The following is a 22,439-nucleotide window of genomic DNA, read 5'->3' on the forward strand; positions in this document are numbered from 1 at the left end:
AAATTTATTCTTTCCACCCAGTCCTTTTTTAAAAATCCCTTCCTGGGGGCAACGAATAGCCTGAAGTTGGTATATATAATTCCAGTCCATGCTTTCATAATTTTATATGTAGTTATAATCAATATATAATATTGTTTTGTTCATTTTAAAATGTACCTAAATGGCACCCTGCTGTTTATATCATTTTGACTCATTTCTACCATATTATTTTGTGTCTCTATTTACCATGCTTGTTTGTTCTTTTCCCTTTCCCCCTGGCTTCCTAAGATTGATAGAGTTGTCTTTACTTCCCCTAGCTCTTTGTTTCCCCTCTCCATACTGATCTGGAAGTTATATCTGGTATCGGTAAGGGTCCAGACAGTGTACAGATGACTTACTTAAAAGACGGGTCATTGAAGAGAGGGATTAACCAAAGGACTGCGTGTCAAGTTGCAGTGTTAACAAAAATAAGGGAGGGTGGAGCATCCTGGGAATCCTACCACAGGTGCTAAAAGAAGCCATTATTACCCCTAGACCGCAGGGAGAAGAGGGAGCCACTCGTAGGGCCCAGCAAGTGCAGTAGCTGCAGGAGAGGGCCAGCTACTAGGGCTGTAGCCTTCGGTAGAGGAACACAACCACTGCCAAAACTAGAAGCTGGAGACAAGAGAGCCCAGTTGACGCACCTAAGAGGTCAGCCTCTAGAGGCTCAGAGCAGGACAGAGAAAAGTGGGGGCTGGTTCTTAATGGGCAAATGGAAAACACCCAGGATAGCACTCTACACCTACTCCTCACTTATCAACTATCTCATTATCTGACATTTCACATTGCCGACACCAGTAAAAAATCTACTATCTGACTATTTTGTGCATTAATGGCGTATGTCTGGCCATAATGAATGCTGAGGTGTGAGGCGAGAGTAATGCTGGCTGTGATGGGACATATAAGGCCCACTTAAGTTTTTGACTTCTCGAGTTTCTTGGGCTGCTGATGCCTCACTTAAAGTATGTGCTGCCATCTGATTGCTGGGAAACACAAGTCCCACTTAAATTTTGCATAATGCTGATTTTCACATAACGACCTGGTCTTTGGAACCTAACCATGTCGATAAGCGAGGAGTGTATGTGTATTTCTGTTCTTTTCATGGTTACCCTTGGCATTTTCAACATATGGATTTACACTCTAAAGCTAATCGATATCTCTTGCTCCTTAGTTTTTGGAAAGATTAAAGCCAAACTCTCCCCTTCCATCTTGTGTGCTATGTGTATTGAATATTTTACCTTGTTTTTGACCCCTCCAAATTTGCCATTCCTGTTATTAGTTTACTATTATTATTATTTAGGGATAGTATTTATTTATTAAGGAGCCCTGGTGGCACAGTGGCTGCCAACTGAAAGGTCAGCGGTCCAAACCCACCAGCAGCTCTGCGAGAAAGAAGACCTGGCAATCTGCTCCTGTAGATTACAGCCTAGGAAACCCTATGAGGCAGTTCTACTCTGTCCTATGGGGTTGCTATAGGTCATTATGAGTCAGTCATTATGACAAAACTCAACAACAACCATTTATTTATTTAGATTTAACAATATGTTTAAATTTCTTTGCATTTTCATCCTATTCCTTTCTAGTGGGTCCAATTTTCTTTAGTAATATAGGATATTTTTTCCTATGAAGAGGCCCCTTTTGCCCTCAAGGTGCGGTTATCATTCTGGTGTGGTTTGGCATTAATCTCTGTAGGATTTATTCAGTTCTAGGAGCCCTGGTGGTGCAGTGGTTAAGAGCATGACTGCTAACCAAAAGGCCGGCAGTTTGAATCTACTAGCTGCTACTTGGAAACTCTATAGGGCAGTTCTACTCTGTCCTATAGGGTTGCTGTGAATCAGAATCAACTCGATGGCAACAAGTTTGTTTTTTTGTTTAGTCTTGTATTGGAGCTTCTGGGTGTTGCAAATGGTTAACACACTTGACTGCTAAACAAAGAATTGGAGCTTCAAGTCCACCCAGAGGTGCCTTGGAAGGAAGGCCTTGGAAAGAAGGCCTGGCAATCTACTTCTCAAAAATCTGCTATTGAAAACCCTATTGAGCACAGTTCTACTCTGACACACATGGGGATGTTCTGAGTCAGGATCAACTCTATGTTAACTGATTGTTTTTTTTGTTCATTTGTTTAGTCTTGTGTTAATTCCCAGCCTAGGTCTTTCTATAGCCAATGGCTGATGCGTGTATGAGTTCCATTTTATCAGGGTGACTTTTCTTCACCCGAGGTTGTATAGGTGTGGGCAGAAATGAAGAGTTCTTGCCTTGTCCCTGGGCCTATGGAATGCTTGTATTTTTCTAGAACTATTTGTATAGTTCTAGTTGTCTAGTCAATAGACTTTGTTTGATGGACTTTGTTCACGGGGCTCAGTTCCAGCTCCTTAACCGCACACAAGCTTGAGGCTTCATCCAAATTCCTATCTCTGTTCACCATTCTGGCTTTGAGGTCTGGCTTTATTTTTGGTACTAGGGTTTCCTTTTCTTGCTTTTAGACTTTTTTTTTAAGCTAACTATATTTCATCAAGCGTTTCTCTGCGTTCGAAACCAGACGGGGCTTTTTCTATGTCAGCTTAGTTGGCCATAACGACCAGAATTTTCATAATGGATTATTTACAGTTTTGTAATTCCATAAAGAATATTTCTGTGTTATTATTTTTTTTTTGGCTGCTATTTTCCATCCAACTTTACTATTTCTTTTCTTGCCTTGCTTAGATGTTTTGACCTCTTTACCTGAATTGGCTTTTTTTTTTTCTTCTCTTTTGCCTTCTTTACACTAAATTCAGACGATTATTTTTGTACCTTATAGAAAAATGGAAAGCTGCCATTCTGCTTATTATGGTTTCGATTCTGTTTTAAGCTTTACATTTTCTAGTTGTCTCCAAAATCTGACTTGACTCTTTGTTGTCTTCACTCATTGGCTGTCTTCCCTATACTGTGCAAGCTCTTCAATTAGTCACATTTCAGCATCTCTCCCTATGCTTATATGCCCATATCTTGTCACTCGCTGATTTCATTTGCTCCTCAGCTTGCTGCATTTGGGTAGTTGCCTGGAGACAAATTCTGGGCATTTTTTTTCTCTAGCTATTCAGGATGGCAAAACTGAAGCACTAAATAAAACTCCCACAAAGTTATTTTTTTCATGGAAATACTTTTCTCTCCAATGTATGTCCTTAATTGTGCACACTTTTTTTGAAAGAAAATGAAGCTCTTATTTTCTGGAAAAAAAAAAGTGAAAAATATAAATTGTAAATATAAACAAATCTGGCTGCCACTTGTTTTGAGTAAATATCGGAACCTGGGAAATTTGTATGACATTGCCAGTGGAACTGTGGGAGAAAATCAGTACTTAGATTTTCATTGTTTACATGAGCAGTCTTTTGAACAGATTTTGAAAATTATTAGGCCTACCCATTCAGTTTTGCCAGCAAGTAGGATTATCCCTTCCCACGTCTTCCCAGCTCTCCTTTTCTTCCTCTTCATTTTTATTTTTGTGTTTCTGACATCATCTGTATCTTAATTAAAGCAATACGTGTATAGAGTTTAAACAACTACTTCAAGGCTTATAATGAAAAACAGCACTCCACTGTCCACATCTCTTGGCCCTGTGCCTCAGAGGCAACCTATTTCCAAATGTTTTTCCTGTTTCCTTTGGGTTTATAGGTCCTTGGGTGGTACAAACAATTTGTGCTTGACTGCTAACCAAAGGATTGGTGGTTCGAATCCACCTAACAGCATCACAGAAAAAAGTCCTGGCGATCTGCTTCCATGAAGACTACAGCCAAGAAAACCCTATGGAGCGCAATTCTACTATGTAACATGTGGGGTCACCATGAGTTGGAATCAACTTGATGGCAACGGGTGTGGTATTTTGGTTTTGTCCTGGGTTTCACTTTCGTATTTCTAAATAACAGGTAGATGCTGCCAGTACTTGATTTTTTTTTTCCAATTTTAGACATTAGTTGTTTGCTTTTACTATAGAAAGTGTAGATTAGCACTCCCATATTTCCCCCACATACTCTTAGTTACCCCCTCATCATCCTCACGCGGTTATATCAGAGTATTTGGTTTACTCAATATCCTCTGTATTAGGTCTTTATAAGAATTGTTCTCCAAAGAGCCACACAGATATTTGTTATCTTTCACGATATTTTCTTTTTCTTGGAATTAACAATTGCCTTGATTTTTCACTTGATTACTGTTCAATATAAAATTATTATATTTCCTCACGAATTTTCCTAAATAACTGTAAAACCTTTTGCTTTAAGCACATCAAGTATTCTGCTGGTTTTCTTTTTTTCCTCTTGGAACCTCTGTCTTGTTCTTGGAGCCCTCTGGCCTGCTGCATACTTTGAATCATGTTATTCCTATTTACCCTCATCTTTGGGATCCCCTTCACCTTTCTAATGAATTGGTTGCCTTGTAGTTATTTTCTCTTAGGTTGGTCAGTTTCTTCTGAGGAGAATGTTCAATAACTTGCTTAGGGGCTGTATAATGGAATGCTAAAGGTCCAGGAAGGAAAGAACTGATCTTCAGAACTGACACAGCATCACTTCTGTCACACTTTATTGATGAAAGCAAATCACAGGGTCAGCCCAAACCGGGCTCTGATTACTAACTGTGGTTCTTTGGTGGCCACCAATGTACCAGGCAACCTCAGTAAGCATGGAGGGTTCAGACCTGCTCAGTTACTGAAGGCCCGTCAGATTTCCAGCTTCTAACGTGTTAGCCTCTCTTCTTTGCTGTTTTCTTTCATTGCTTTTTTCCCTGTAGATTGATACCTTTTTTTCTTTCCTTTATTGTCATTTACTGAGGATTCTGGAAGGAGAGGTAGTAAATGCATATGTTCAAGCCACCATTTTTAACCAGAAGCCTCCTTCCATTTTTTTTTTAAATTTCCTTCAACAACTCTCCTAATTCAATAGCACTTATTTGAAATGGCATTTATTAAGAGTTCACAAATAAACATATCCACAAAAAAATCAAGGAAAAAAGCCCCTACCTGATTCTCACTAGATTGTTTTTCTCCATGTTTTTGGCCTAGGATATGTGGCTTAGCAGCTATTTTATGGTCGCATGACATAGGGGTATCTAGTAAAAAGCTTTTGTTCATTAAACTTTTAAAATCTGAAAAAAATATAGTAGGGGGTTAGGGATCTGAAGCGAAATGAGATTTCAGTTGTTTTTCCTTTTTGGTTGTGTATTTTCTGCACCTAGCAGAATGAAGAAATATAGTGGTAGGATGAACCCCGCTTGGGGGGCGGGCAGGACTGAAAGGGGAAACAGACCTTTGAGTCCGTTGTATGTAATCTGAGAAGGTGCCAGTTTTTGCTGTAGAATGTCTATGGAATACGAGTGAAAAGAGTAAGAAGTTTGACCTTGGACCTTTTTGGATTCGAATCTGACCTGTACTATTTATTGGCTATCTGACTGAGCACTTCACTTTGCCTCTCTGATTCCCACTTTCCTTGCATTTAAAATTGAGATAGTTAAAAGTACCCAAGTCATGGCTTGCTGCATTGATGAAATGAGATATTATATGTGGAAATAACATCTCAAAGTATTAATATCAAGTTTGTGGAATACCTTAGTCTAGAAAGCATAGAGATTTATCCCAAGAAAATACTTGAACAAATCAAAACATTTTTATACCAGGATGTTTGTTGAAAAGTTTATAATGGCAAAAATGGTGACACAACCGAAACGTAACCTACAATGTTCGTTATAAGAGATTGGTTACACAATTATGATCTATTCGTACTGTGCACTACTACCCCAAATTTTAAAAAAAGAATGAGGTAGATTTATTCTTTCAAGCACATAGCATGATGGTTATGAGTATAAACTCTAGAGACCTACTTCTTGGGTTTTTACTCTGGACCTACTGCATGAGCTTGGACAAATCACTTAATCTTTGTGCTTCAGATTCCTCTTCTATAAAATACAAATAATAATAGCACCCAAGTCACTACTGGAACATTGTCTGACATATAGCAAGTGCTAAATAAATATTTTCTATCATCATTTATTGAACACTTATAACCAGATAAAAACAAATATATGTTGTTGCATTTTCAGAAATGCTTTGGCCCTTTGGTCTTACAGATAGAATTCTTTAAAATTGCTTTGCACTTCCTAACCTGTTTTTCATGTCAGATAAAGTACCATGTTCGCTAAGGCACAGCATCTGACAAGGGGCAGACAATAGGAGACATGTCCCGGGAGAATTACATGGCTTTTTATTCCAGAGCACCATTGACTCCATAAACATTTTCGTACAGCAGATGCTCAGTAATACACCTGACCTTTGGTAGGAGAAAATATGGATTTGTGCAGAAGGCACACTGCCAACATAGAAATCATCTCTGAAATAAATTCATGGGTGGGTTGGTTGCTTTTGTATTACCATAATGAAATATAGGAAAACAGAAAATCAACTGCAGCGATACGACTCACATCCAGGAAATGGGAGACAAATGTTCGTTTCTTTCCGTGTTCTTGGAAGGGTCATTTAATGGCCTTTGCCTTTGCACGTGCTGGGCCTCTGACCTGTAAATGAACTAGACACACAATAATACTGAACCTTGCCTTTAAGGCCCAGGTTGATGGTTTCAAAGGGTTTTCACAAATATTACTTAATTTTATCCTCACAACACCGCTATGAATTGATTACAATGGGTGGTGTTATCCCCTTTTTGTAGCTAAGGGGATGGGCACTCCTAGAATCTAAAAGTCTAAAATCACTTGTGTCCAAGATCCTAAGATAGCATATAGTAAAACTAAGTCTTCAATCCAGGTCTACTGAATTTAAGCCCATGGTCTTTCCACCGTACTATTCACTTATTCAGAAACCCTGGTGGAGTAGTGGTTAAGAGCTAAGGCTGCTAACCAAAAGGTCAGCAGCTGAGATCCACCAGGCACTCCTTGGAAATATTATGGGGCAGTTCTACTACAGGGTCGCTATGAGTCAGAATCAACTCGACGACATTGGTTTTTTTTTTTTTTTTTTTTTGGTATTATTCATTCATTCAAAGAGTGAGGATGTGCCATTCAATTTTAGTGAGGACTTCACTGGGGCACCCTGGCGGCTTAGTGGTTAATAAGCGTTTGGGTGCTAACTAAAAGGTCAGCAGTTTGACTCTACCAGCTGCTCATTGGAAACTCTGTGGGGCAGTTCTACTCTGTCCTATAGGGTCACTATGAGTCGGAAGCAACTCGACAGCAATGGGTTTAGTTCTTTGGTCCTCACTGGGACTCAAAGAAGTAGTAGAAGGCAGTCCTTTATTCCTTAAAAAAAAAAAAAAAAAATTTTTTTTTTTTAATTTAATTGGGGTGACAAAAAGTAAAATGGCTACAGAGGAGCATGTCATACGTAACAATGAAAATGGCCATTTTGAGTTTGTGATCTTCCTTGAAGACCCAATAAAGGAGAAAATTTGCATTCTGTACTGGAAGTAATTGTTAGCTTTGGGGTAACTGTGAAGGTTGAGAAAAGGAGGTAGGCAACAATAGCAGTGCCAAAGATCTGGGGCACAAAATAAAGGGCAGGAGGAATGGAGGCAAGATGGGATGAGAGGACTTGTGGGTTAAGAAGATGGGGCTGGTGACGTAAAGCTTCAAAGGTTAGGCTCAGGCATTTGGGGATGGCTCTCTGAGGGTCCCTGGGTAGCACAAATGGTTTGCACTCAGCTACACACAAAAAAGATGGAGATTCCACCCACTTTTCACTGCGGAAAAAGGGCCTGGAGATCTGCTGCTGTAAAGATTACAGCGAAGAAAACCCTATGGAGCTCAGTTCTACTCTGTAACACATGGGGAGTGCTGTGAGTCAGAACTGACTTGGTGGCAGTGGGTTGGGTTTTTGCTTTGGTTCTTAGAGGCAGGGAGTCACCAGAAGCTATTAGGTAGAGAAATGAAATGGGGGAAGTTTTAGGAAGATCAGCTTGGTAACAGGGAAGATAAATTGGAAGGAGCTAAAGTAGAGGGGAAGACCTGTGAAGAGGAAACTGATACCCCAATTGTAACTTGCGTTGCATGTGAAATATTTAAGCAACAAACCCACAGTAAGCTAGGTAGTATTTTGATATAGACAGATCATTTTTTTTATCCCCCAGTTAACTCTAATTGGAGGAAGGTTTGACAGTGGAAGATGAAAAACAAATCTAGAGGAAAGGATTTCTGAGCGCAGCAGGGAAATGTCTTTCAAGTAAGATGCTTTTCCCCATGTAAAGTCACTGATGTCTAGAAACCTCCACTCATGTCGCAAAAGTAATATTATAGGGCACATTTATGAATAGTTTGTTGAAAGCAATGGGGGCTTCAAATCACACTGAAGGAGAGTCACACCTGAGTTTTACAAATGTGCATGCATTTCGGTTAAACAGTAAAGATGCCTAGAAATAGCTAAAACAATAGAAAATTGACATTTGTGTAGTTCAGGCAGAAGGTCTCTGTGCTTAAACTTGCACCTTGAATAATTGCAGACATTGGCACTAAGGTCACTCTCCTGGTCCAATATCTGCTCTAGTACACAAATTATGTGTAGATTGGAGCAGAGCCACAAGAGACAGAAATACAAAGGAGTCTGAGCAGAATTCCAAAGGAAGAGAAGGACCCAGACTAAGACAAATGGGAGAGAATACACTTCCATATTTCATTGCCTTACATAACGGTGGCTGATGCTTACCACTGCGGTTAGTGATAATAACAATGATTTTTTTTTAATCTGTGTACATATGCATTGGTTATTTTCATAGATGTCCTGTGTGTTAAGTAGAATTACCCTCAATTTACAGTAAACAGTCTACCATCTAAGGAGTCCTGGTTGCACAAAGGTTAAGTGCTTGGATGCTAACTGAAAGGTAAACAATTTGAACCCACCAGCTGCTCTTCAGGAGAAAAGACCTGGCAATCTACTTCCTTAAGGACAGGCAAGAAAACCCTATGGGGCAGTTCTATTCTGTCACATGGTGTCGCTAAAAGTTGAAATTGACTCATTGGTACACAACAACAGCCTCCCATCCTGATTCGATGTCCAGATTGAATATGCTGATAAATAGCTCTTCCTGAGAGAAGAGTACCCAAAGGAGAACTAGATTCTTGGCACATTAGGAGGCGAGCTTGGAGATGAGCTGATGATAGCAGCAATATAGAAAAGATGCAGCAGAGATGCATTACGGAGGAGGGACCAGCAAGCCTAAAGAACTGCCTGGGTATGATGGTCCAGGTGATGGAGCCCTTAGGCAAGCAGTCAGCTAAAAGCCCTGTAGACCTGGAGAATGGCATTGGTCTGCAAGCAATAGTAATGGCAGTTTGGAGGACACATTTTGGAGACCTCAACACAGGCGAGTAAATTCTGAATTTTAGATTTAAAGTGAAGGTGACATATCCAAGAAGAGGTGCCTGTAGGCAGCTAGAATGAGATGTTACAACTTAGGTAAGTGGGAAGGAAACAGAAATATCAATTTAAGAGACGTCAGCATGTAGTTTAGTGTATGCCATTGTGAGTAGCGGGAAATGAGAAAGGATCAAAAAAGGCTTAGGTCTAACACCCACAGTTAAAGGAGTAACTCTTGAGCAGGAAATAGGGTTGCCAGACTTAGCAAATGAAAATACAGGACGCCCAGTAAAAGTTGAATTTCAGATAAACAATGAGTGATTTTCCTTTTCTTTTTTGAGTATAAGTATATCCCAAATCTTGCATGGGACATACTTATACTGAAAAATGATTCATTGTTTTCCGAAATGGGACTCTTACTTTATTTAAATGGGACTCTTATTTTATCTGGAAACCCTGGTGACGTAGTGGTTAAGTGCTACTACAGCTGCTAACCGAAGGGTTGGCAGTTTGAATCTGCCAGGCGCTCCTTGGGAACTCTATGGGGCAGTTCTACTCTCAACTATAGGGTTGCTATGAGTCAGAATTGACTTGATGGCACTGGGTTTGGGTTTTTTGGTTTTACTTTATCTGGAAAATCATATCATTTTGAAATGGTAACGTTTCAAAAACTACAGAGATGTAAAAACATCATGAGAAACATTTATTCAGTAGTCTTTTCCCTGTACCAGAAAGATTGGTTTTTTAAAGCAGTTTAGTAGAGAAATTTAATAAACAATGTGGTCTTTACATCCTCAGCTGTAGGTGATTTAGAAATGGCATGGTCATACATAACCTTGGGCAGATAAACTTTCATGTGCCTTGCAAACAGCCCTCTGTTGATTGATTGTAGAACTTTGTCAGAATGTATACGTAGTTCTTGGCAGAGTAACGGTTGCTATCCTTTAATGTCTTTTATTTCATAACAAATATTGATCAAATTGTTTACATTATGCATTTCAAGTAAAACTGTGTTTCTAAAAATACAATACAGAGACAGAAATATTAAACACCAGAGTTGGGAAGAATGTAAGGATTTGCAGATTTGCTTTTTTAACTGCAACAATTTTGAAATTTTGGCTTTCAGGTGTTAATTTTAATTGCTCTTTACCATGAAAATAGATATATTACATTCATATTTAGTAATGAATTTTATAGTCCTCCTAGAACTCTAATCCACCAGAGTGGTCACCTTCAAAAATGACAAGAAAAAAATTTCAAAGTGTATATATTGATTTTTAATCATTATTTAAACTGGAGGGCCAAAGACTTTTTGCAGCTCAATAACATTGTAATCAAATTATACCTATTTTTTTTTCCTAAATCAATTCTTGTCTCATACACTGGAGCTGCAATTGGTAAAGTAATAAATATTAGCCTTGATATGCCATGAAAGAAAGTTTCATGAGTTTGTCATTAAGAGATTTATTTGTAGATTAAGATTTTTTTGCTTTCATGGAAGAGGTAAAAATGTTAAAATGCCCATAAGTTATATCTGACATGAAGAACATTTTGTGACCTAGAGAAACCATATACTATATTCACAGATGAACAATAAATAAATAAAAGTAAATACAATAAAAACCTTAAAAGAGATTTGGCTATGAAAGGAGAGAGATAGGATAATAATTAGAAGGGCTATGGTGCTCAGCGAGGTTCTTGTTTATTTTTTTAATAGTGGGGGTTTGAGTATAATTAAACCTGATAAGGGGCTTCCAACTGAAAAGAAGAGAAAGAATATACAAAAGAGAGAAGGGATAATTGCTAATGTAAGGTGGGAGACACTGGGAAGTATGGTACCCTAGCATAGGTGGAGACATTGGCCGTAAACAAGAAAAGGAGCATCTCCTCTAATGCTGTAAACAGCAACAGCAAAAACCCCATTGCTGTGGAGTTGATTCTTACTCACAGCGACCCTATACGACAGACTAGGACTGCCATATAGGGTTTCGAAGGCTGTAATCTTTACAGAAGCAGAGACTGCCACATCTTTTTCCTGCAGAGCGGCTGGTAGGTTCCAGGAAGTGGCTGATGGCTTCAAACCACAACCTTTTGGTTAGCAGTTGAGCACTTTAACCACTGCCCCACCAGGGTTCCTCCTCTAACGTGAAGGGGAGAAATAGAACATGGATTAGGTATGAATACGTGTTTAAAAAAAAATTTTTTTTTTTTTAGAAGAAAGGTGAGCATATTCCCTTCCTGACGGTTCTATCTTCTCTGTAAAGTAGGACGTGAGGTCATCTATTAGAGGGACAGGTGGTAGGGGAGTGGATGAGTTGAGGAACATGGAGGATGTTGGAAATTGTCATCGTGGACAGTGGAAAAGTTGATTAAATGGATATGGCAGGCTTGCTCAGGAGTATTGAGGACGCATTTGCAGCAGATGGTTAGGAATTTGCAGTGGAACCACTTTTTATTTTTGTGTGTAATATGGTGTTCAATATTATACCAACAAACATTTTTCCACCAGTGTCCCAAATTTAAAGCCTAAATTCTGTTTACTATGCGAATCATTCATGTTAGCAGGGCCTGCTGGGGAGACCCTCAGATGTTAGGGGCTAGCAAAATCTACCGTAGCAGCATCCTCACATTAACAAGAATGAAAGTGTTGCCTAGAGCTGCAAAGCCTGCATTAGTTTAACCTAATAGCAGTGACCACATTGGTACTGATAATACTTATCTTCCTTCCTGTTCAGGAGCTAGGAGAAAATGATGAACTTAACCCGGATATTTCTGGAGTGCAAGTTTAGGAAAACTTTCTTGGCAAATATGAGAAAGCAGAAATATGGTGCGGAGGCAGGAGAGGCTTATTGAAAATTCAAATCAGAAAATTCTAAAAATGAGAGAATGATGGATTCAAATATGGTAGTCGTCATGTGTTTGCCTAACCTCCCATGCAACAAGGGCTTTCCTATTTCTCTCCTGGTTTTCACTGTTTCCCGAGAGAGATAATCTCTACCCATTTCTCCACCCATCTCTCCATCAACGCTTTTAGGGAGTCAGCCACCATTAAAATGCTTGCCTACATCCTTCCTTTAAACTCTGAACTACGAAGGCACATAGGACAAAGGTGATGTTGGTATGGCTTTCCACAACTTACCTTCCAGGCCATGGGTCTTGGAAGAGGTGGGTAGAGGACATTCTGAAGAAACCTTGTATAAAGGGCATGAGCTGTCAGGAGCACATAGGTCGTATATGGGGTTACTCTTGTTGCTGTTAGGTGCTGACGAGTTGGCTCAGACTCATAGTGACCCTATGTACAACAAAACGAAATGCTGCTCAGTCTTGAACCATCCTCACTATCATTGTTATGCTTGAGCCCATTGTTGCAGCCACTGTCTCAATCTATCTTGTTGAGGGTCTTCTTTTTTTGCCAAGTGTCTACTCTACGAAGCATGAAGTCCTTCTCCAGGGACTGGTCCCTCCTGATAACATGTTTGTAGTGCATGAGATGAATTCTTGCCATTCTCGCTTCTAATAAGCATTTGGCTGAGCTTCCAAGACAAGTTTGTTTGTTCTTCTGGCAGTCCTTGGTATACTCAATATTCTTCGTCATCACCATAATTCAAAGACATCCATTCTTATTTGGTCTTCCTTATTCATTGTCCAGCTTTCACATGCATATGAGGCAATTGAAAACACCACGGGTTGGGTCAGGCACACCTTCGTCCTCAAGGTGACATCTCTGCTTTTCAACACTTTAAAGGGGTCTTTTGCAGCAGTTTTGCCCAATGCAATGCAGTCTTTTGATTTCCTGACTGCTGCTTTCATGGGTGTTGATTGTGGATCCAAGTAGAGTGAAATCCTTGACAACTTCAATCTTTTCTCTGTTTATCATGATGTTCCTCATTGGTCCAGTTGTGAGGATTTTTGTTTTCTTTATGTTGAGGTGTAATCCATACTGAAGGCTGTGGTCTTTGATCTTCATCAGTAAGTGCTTCAAGTCCTCTTCACTTTCAGCAAGCAAGGTTGTGTCCTCTGCATAACGCAGGTTGTTAATGAGTCTTCCTCCAATCCTGATGCCCCGTTCTTCTTCATATAGTCCAGCTTGTGGGATTATTAGCAAACGGATTGTATGTTGATGTTGTTGCTAGGTGCCCTCTAGTTGGTTCTGACTAATAGTGACCCTATGTACCACAGAACGAAGCACGGCCTAGTCCTGTGCCATTCTTACAATTGTTATGCTTGAGCCCGTTGTTGCAGCCACTGTATTGTACAAGTATGGTGAAAAGATAGAACCCTGATGCACACCTTTCCTGACTTTAAACCACGCAGTTACACTTACTTAATTTTAAAGAATTGTTTCGGTTGTAGTATTTCCAAGAAAGTGTCCATGATACCACCATCCCTGGACACTTAAGTTGGAGCCTGATGATAACATCTGCTCTGATCCTCTCAGAGCTTTTGTAAGGTGCCCTTGAGATATGGACAATCAAGGATGTTTAAAAGGGTAAAAGAGCAGATAAATAGAGGTATTTTCTACTGGGATAATCCAAATCTTACTTCCTTTCACAGCTATTTTATGTCCTTGTCTTTTTTTTTTTTTTTTTTGAAAGCAGTTGTGAATTGTGTCCAGCCTTTCCTTGGTCTCTAGTTATTCTTGAAAGAATTCCCTCTCAAATTCATGCATCATGTACCTACCATTCGTTAGGTACTGTGCATTGGGTGCTGGTCATCCAGTGCAGAATATGACAAACATGGCCCTGTCCTCATGGAGCTTATAATCAGGTCACAGAAGCGCCCTTCCGTATACTGAGCTACCTTGGTTTACTCTTCCCAATGGCCTGACCTCCAGTAGCAACCATGTCAATAATCTTGGAATGCTGCCTTCAGGCTCCCATGTTCAATTGACCGTTAGTACTTCTTAGAGAAATGCCTGTTTTCCCTTAAAGGTATTTTTTGTGTGGAGTTCATTACCATTATTGTTAGTCTCTGGATGAGCATTGCTGATACGTACATCCTGAGCATTCCTTATGATGGTAAAAGGTGTAATGACTTTAAGCTGTCATGAGCCAAGGTTAATTGGAAGGTACAGAGTTGCCATTCACATGGTGGTTTGCATTTGGGGAGTGTGGTTTAGTTGCTGTATTGTACTAGCACCGGTGCAATGTGGGGTTTGATTTGTACTGATGTATAATGACCTCCTGATTTTATTTATTTTATGTAACACCTGGTTTTAGAGCATCAACACAGCAGTTGCTAAGTAACCGCATTGCTCCTCCAGCCCTAAGATTTTATTGCAAGGAATAGAAAAGTATGCTGCTACAGAAAGCATTTCATTTAGATAAATACTCTTCCTGTTATGCCAACAGGATTCATCGTTTGCCTTCTAAGGCTTGTCTACACAAGTGGAGAATTGAAGTGACCACCACTTTCAAAGAAAAAGCAGAAATGGTGACATAAATTAGCTACTTGGCTGAACTTATTTATCAAATTCACCAATTAATTGCTGGAGTTTCTACTTCACTGCCTGGCTATATTCAGGGAAATATTCAGGCTTAGCAATAGCATATTGATATGGAAATCTTATGCAATTTGGCAAATTCCCTTTTTTTGGGATATGTGTCATGTGAAGGTATCTTTGCCTACACATTGGTATTAGGTATATTCAGATGCATACCCCAGGGTTCTCTGACTTTCTTTTATTTGCTTTGTTAGGAAAACACTCCCCACAACTTTCCCTATGAAGGCGAAAGTAGCATGATAAAGGTAAAATTTAGGGGTCTCTGTCTTTTCATCATTCTGGCTCCAATTTTCAGACCCCACTATTGTAAGAATTCACAGTTTGTGTCCTCCAAGAATTCACCATCTAATGAGAGAAAGGCATGGAAAGGGATCATTATAGGGGTGGGATTACGAGTATAACAGAAGGATTTTTGTTCTGCTATGAAAGCACAGCAGTGGTTAAAGTGCTTGGCTGCTAACCGAAAGGTCAGAGGTTCAAAACCACCAGCTGCTTTGCAGGAGAAAGAGTGGCAGCCGGCTTCCATAAAGATTACCCAAACCAACCCCAACCTCTTCGAGTTGATTCCAACTCATAGCAACCCTACAGGACAAGTAGAACTGCCCCATAGGGTTTCCAAGGAGTGGCTGGTGGATTTGAACTGCCAACCTTTTGGTTGGCAACCAAGCTCTTAACAACTGTGCCACCAGGGCTCCCCATAAAGATTATAGCCTAGGAAACTCTATGGGGCAGTTCTATTCTGTTCTACAGGGTTGCTATTAGTCAAAATCGACTTGATGACACACAGGAACATTATATATATATATGTATATGAATGATAGGAAACCCTGGTGGCGTAGTGGTTAATTACTATGGCTGCTAACCAAAACTTTTTTTTGCTAACCAAAAAGTTAGCAGTTCAAATCCCCCAAGTGCTCCTTGGAAACTCTATGGGGCAGTTCTACTCTGTCCTGTAGGTTCGCTACGAGTTGGAATTGACTCGATGGCAGCGGGTTTCGTTTGGTTTGGGTTTATATGAATGAGAGGGAGAGAGTGAGTTGAGCTCAAACTGTTGGTAGTTGCTCTAGAGTTGATTCTGACTCATGACAACCTCACGTGTGTCAGAGAACTGCTCCATAGGGTTTTCAAGGCTGTGTGACTTTTCAAAAACAAATTGCCAGGCCTGTCTTTCAAGGCACCTCTGGGTGGGTTTGAACCACCAACCTTTTGGCTAATAGTCGAGCGCTTAACAACTTGTGCCACCCAGGGACTCCTGAACTCAAAGTAAGTTGCCAGAAATGAAGAGAAAAATTAAATCTAGACCAGTGAGTGTAACCTGAGGTGATCGTGTCCCATAGGGATAGGGATTCCCGTACCAGTGTGGGGGAAGGCAAGAGGGGTGGAAATGAGACCCCTGCTGGATTAACCTGTCCGTTAAAATGGAGTTTTAGTATGTTTACAAAAAGACATGCCCCAAATTCGAAATTACCTTAATGACCATCAACAACGGAATGGATGAATCATGGTACAGTTACACAATGGAGTACAGTGCAACAATGACAACAGATGAAATGCAACTGCATGCAAAACCATAGCGGAATCGCAGAAACATAACGTTGAGAGGAAAAAAAGACAGACACAAAAGAGCACATCTACGCGCTGTGTGATCACACTTACGTAAAGTGCAAGAACAGAGCACATTAATCTATGCTGTTCGAAGTCAGGATAGTGGTAACCACGATCATGGGAAAGCGTGACTGCAGGAGGTCACGTGGGGGCCTTCGGGGTTGTGTGTAATATTATTTGAGTGCTGATTACACAAGTGAAATGTGTAAAAATTGTTCAAACTGTGTAAGTCCCCTATACTGTATTACATTTCGATGAAAAGTTTTCTAAAAGGAACTAGAAAAATGTCACCACTGACCTTGAAAGTAGCAAGGAAACACCCCTTCTCTGCCTGATCATATTGTGTGAAAAGAGAAAAATCACCCACGAGAAATTCCATACCGTTGACATGTAGAGGCAAGGGTTCTAATCTTATACTACTTGTGTGGGTTACACCTATAAGCTCTCAAAATATAGGAAAAACATGTCAAAGGCCATTGCAGTCCCTATAGGAAACTCCCCAAGAAAGAAAATACAAAATTATGTTATGATGGCAGTTTTTGCAGCACGAGGCACACAAGACTCAATGAGAAATAACCAAAAAACAAATACTGCAACTCCGAGAAGGAGCTAGCTTACATAAAAAAGAATTACAAATCACACATTGAAATCAGCCGCCACTGGCAAGAGCCAACTGATATAACAAACTAGAGATTTAGTACCCCCAGAATGCTGACAAAGGAGCAATCTGAAAATAATATAAAATAAGTGCGTTTAAAATGATGAAAAAGGTAAAGAGAAAATCCAAAAGCCATAACAAATAATTGGAAAAAAATTTTAGTATGGATATAATTTAATCAACCCAATTAGGAAGCTGAATCCAATGGACAGATTAAGAATATTTCACCCAACAAATAGAGGGTATATTTTTTTAAACACATATGAAATATTTGTCAAAAAAATGACATTAGATTAGGCTCCAAAAGAAGTCTGAACAATCACCAAATGATTTATATGACACAGATCACATTCTCTGACTACAGTAAAATAAAATAAATAGCAATAAAGAGCCAACACCACAATTTTCTCATATTTTGATAATAAATATTATACTTTGCAATAAGTCCTGGATCAATGAAGAAAACCTAGTGAATATTATGATTGAGTCATAATTAAATGACAGGAAAAGCACATAGATTTGAAAATGAAGGATGCCGCTAAAGTGGTACAGAGATGGAAATTTGTAGCCTTAAAGCATTATGTGTGTAAAAAAATGCTGAGACTTAAAGTGCTGTATTTAATTCAAGAATATAGAAAAAGAAGATTATTAGAGTAAAACTAAAGAAAACAGAAGGGAGCAATGCAAACTACAGAAATTCATTACATACAGAACACTTTTGTGGCTGGATTAGTAAATCATCAAATCCAAAAGTTGGTGTTTTGAAAAGACTGATAAAATGGCAAAGGTCTGACGAGATTGATCAAGGAAAAAAAAAATAATAGAGTTGGCAGAAATAAAAGGAAATATAAGAAATTTGGGGTCAAGCATAACAACGGTCCTGATGATAGCGCAGGATTGGGCAGTGTTTTGCTCTGTTGTACATGGGGTCGCTATGTGTCGGTACCAACTCGACGGCACCTACAACATTAGAAATTTAAAAGGGGATGTAAGAATAAGTAGAGAATGAAAATATGGTAAGAAAATATTCAAAACAATCAGTCAACAAACTTGAAAGCTGAGGTAAAGTGGGATTTTTCTAGGAAAGTATATTTTATGTTGAGACTATGTTTTGTTGTTGTTGTATGCCATCAATTGGATTCCGACTCGTAGGGCCCATATAGGACAAAACAGAACTGCCCCATAGGGTTTTCAGGAAGTGGCTGGTAGATTCGAACTGCCAACCTTTTGGTTAGCAGCCTGAGCTCTTAACCATTTCTCCACCAGGGCTCCATGTATATATATACATACATACACACGCACATATACATACACACGCAGCTTTTCTTTCTCAGATGACATCTAACAGTGAAATCTAAACATTTTAAAGTTAACAACTTTCTTAGTTTTCATGGTTAAGCATTACTCCATTTTCATAAAATTAGACCATTTCAAAGTAAACATGGTGTGTTTAAAACATTTTTTTTAATCCCAGAATAAAATCCATCTGAAGCAAATCTTAGCACATGCCTTTGAGCTTGCAGATATTACTCAGTGATTTTTCTGCAACCATAGCTAAGAATTCTGTTCTACCCAACACCACTCAGCACCACTCCCTTAACCAGAGCTTAAAAAAGCAAAGACCCAATTTCGAGGCTGTTAAAAAATAATTGATTTCTTGGGGCATGATCCTAAGGCACCTGACAATATTCCAGGCTGGCATAGATTTAGACTCTTCCTTTGTCTTGCTAAAACTTACTGTATAATGCAAGAGTCATTTTATTGACCCATCTAATCCAACTAATCTATGAATTATATTTTTAACCTTATCACCTTGTTGTGACTGTGGGAAAGTATTTCTGTTTGACACATATTTCTCCCTCATTCCTTCCTTAATTAATCAATATTTCTTGGTTGCCTACTATGTGCCAAGCTCTATAATTAGGTCTTCAGGATATAGTTGGCTTGCCTTTTGTCTTATTTCCCTCTCTGACAGCTATCTTTCCTTTCATGCTTCTCTAGCGCTCTCTGGCTCTAATCATTTGCTCTTTTTAGCCACCAGAATAATCAACGTGTTCCATGGAAGCCAACCAGGATGGGGTACCCTGGGCTTCCATAGCCACAGGTGGATCCCGGAAGGTGAGTCTCATTTTTTTGCAGGGTAGCAATAGCTATTTTCTGAGTAGAATGCTTCTCTGGATTGGGCCATTGATCACTTCCAAGTGGAAAGGTAAGAAGGAACAGTGAAAATGGGGGAAAACTGCCATCCACAAATTTGAATTTATATTGGGAAAATTTTCTCTGGAGTATCTTTTTACATTTTTACTAAATGTTGGGAATTTAGGATACCTGTTAATAGGATAGGAGTGTGACATCTGCTCTGATGGTTTGGTAGCATAAAGGCATAGAGAAACATCACTTGGCCACTCAGCCTAAGGTGACCGTGCGGTATGGCCTTTGGCCAGTTCATTACAGTTATGGTGCCCAAGCTTTGTATCTGATTGTAGTTCCTTGGAAGGACTTCTGTATTACAGTGTGCCAAGAACCCTAAAGAAATGCTACAAGATGTTCCATGATGTCTCAAAACCTAGTTTGAAAGGGGTTGCTTGAATTTCACTTGTTTTGGAAATAACCAGTTGCCTAACCAATTAGAACACCTTTTCTTTCCCGTAAAAACTTCTGTGTACTCATCCACATAGCCAAAGCGTTGATTACTCCCAAGATGGCAAGCAAACTGGTATTGGAGACCCTACACTATAATGGCATGTGGCAGTTTTTCCCTAGTAAAAGGCTGGAATTCATTGTAGCTAAGTAAGTAAAGGTGTCGTAACAAAAGCGTTTGTTCAAGTTCTTGAGAAAATACAGAGCTCATGGAGGACAGGCAGTTCAGGAATACTAACTGTTATTTTTATGTTCTGGCTCTTTTAAAAGACATATAGATGTGTCTGAAAAAATAGCAGCACGTGAGCTTCCGTCTTTGTGGGATGAATTTGCACTCTGCGTCCTTTCATGAATACATCAGTGCTGGGGGTCGAGACATCCATCTGGCCGACGCTCCCGGCCGCTGCTTCTCTGTCGTCCTCTTGTTTAGCTATTTTGCCAAGTCGCACTGCAAGCAGGCAGCCTTCTCGCCCTGCCCGCCACGTGTTAGTATGCACAACGAAACTCGTGTGGATGTGCTGAGGGTATTTAGGTCATTTAACTGCAGTAGTAAAATACAAATTAACAGGAAAATCGCTGACATCGTTAGTATAAAGGATTAACATCTGCGGGTTACACATGCCACTGCATAAGATTCGTTAATTATAGTTGTAATAGGAGGCCGTTGGGGGTGTGGATCAGGATTTTAAGTGAAAGTTTTGCTTCTTTCAGAAGTGCATTATTCTACTCGTGCTTTTTAAATTATAAAAATGAAAATTCCATACGTGGAGAGGGATATAGGTGACTCAAACATTTTTGAGAATGAATCCAATCTCTTCTTTTTTTTCTCCCCACAGACCTTTGATTAAGCTTAATGGTACTGATACAGAAACACAGGCTTCCAACATACGCTTCTTTGTTTAAAAAAACACAGTGATCATTTAGTTAAAATTATGTACTTCTGTGCCTTGTCATCATTACACATGACATAATTATTCTTACCCCTTCCCACTGTTTGTGCTTAATCTCAACATTTCGTGTATCTTTTATTTATGGTTCAATTGCCTTTTCATCTTGGTTTGCGCTGTATAAATTACGTCTCTGAGGGCCTTGATGACGCTTATACTGCATTATAGTAACTGTGTCCATTCAAAATGAATATCGCTGGACATAAGGGACTCAGCAATTTAATAATGAATTTAAAAGAGCTAAAAAACTACACAGTAAAGGTTTTATGGGTGTAACTGGGGAGTTTGGGGGTAGGGAAATCATTACTGTTGCAAGTGACTAATGACTTTCCTTGGATTTGACAAACTTGAATACACTGTCCCTGAGTCCTGTCCTTGACAATAGGTAACATTAGATAATACTTAGCAGCTTTCTTTGCACTGATTTTCCCATGCAGTTGATGATATATAACCAGATTCTCCAAATACATTTTAAACAGGCCTGCTACTGATTGCCAGCTTTTCTCTCCTTAGCGAATGTGCATTATTTTTCATGATTTTTTTTTATCATATTACCCCCTTCCAAGGTTACACAGACTGAGAACAATTGATTGGATTCCACTAAGACCTGTACCCTGGAGGTAATTTTCCTGAATAATTTCATGGTACATGGCTGGAATACATTGGAAAGAGAAAATACCAGAAGGGCTGCAAATAGGGTGTCGATATTATGAAAAATGGCCAGATAAATGGATGAGGATTAGGAAAGTGAGGAGCCAAAGAGTTGTCATTATATAAATCTAAGCCACATGTAAAAACCTGCAAGGTATAGATATGGTTTTGGAAAGTCAAAGTACAATTCTGGATGCAAATTACTTTCAGTCCATAAACACAGGCATGCAGGAACTTTAACTTCATTTTTTATAGCAACCTAATTTCTATTTTGAAATTCCATTCTCTATACCCATTGCCATTGATTCCAACTCATAGTGACCCTATAGGACAGGGTAGAACAGCCTCGTAGGGTTTGCAAGGAGTAGTTGATGGATTCGAAGTGCCAACCTTTTGGTTAGCAGCTGAGCTCTTAACCACTGTACCACTAGGTAGCTAGAAATTACTCTGAGTCAATTCAGGGTTCCTTCCTTGCCTTGGGGCTAGGGAAGTTACATGTGTTGACTTGTCGGTGGGGCGGAGTGGGGTGCTTATTTAGTCTTTTATTTCTTATGTGCATGCTGATATTTGATGAATCGTTCAACAGGCCATCCTGTCTGAAGGAAGACAGGCATGGAAGTCACTGGGGAGATGCCCTTCGTTCCTTACCTCCTGGTTGCCTTTGGTTTCCACTTTCCTCTACCTTGTTCTCATGCTGGGGCATCTAGAAAACACTGTGCTGCCTCTGCATCACTCATGGGAGAAGGAAACACATGAGACTCTCTCAGCCTCGATTTTCCAAGCGAGTCACACAGCCAGTCCTACTTAGCAGTTTGCCAATTACCTGATCTGTTCCCTGGCAACAGGGCAGGAGTCTACCCTGTCCTCTAGGCTCACAAACCTACCTGGGCCGATTTGCTGACTCCTGAGACTTGGCCCCTCTCTCTGTGACCCAGCAGTATCCATCCTCTCCTGGCTTCCCCTCTGACTTGCTCCTTTCCTTTAGCCTGAGGAATCCCATCCTAGCCTAGAGGGTGAGGATGCCTTCCTCTTAGTCATGAGGTTTCTTTCAAAATTCATTCTCTAAAGGGCATGGGGTTTTGAACTTTAAAA

This window comes from Loxodonta africana, chromosome X, assembly GCF_030014295.1.
Source record: "Loxodonta africana isolate mLoxAfr1 chromosome X, mLoxAfr1.hap2, whole genome shotgun sequence".
NCBI classification, from domain to species: domain Eukaryota; kingdom Metazoa; phylum Chordata; class Mammalia; order Proboscidea; family Elephantidae; genus Loxodonta; species Loxodonta africana.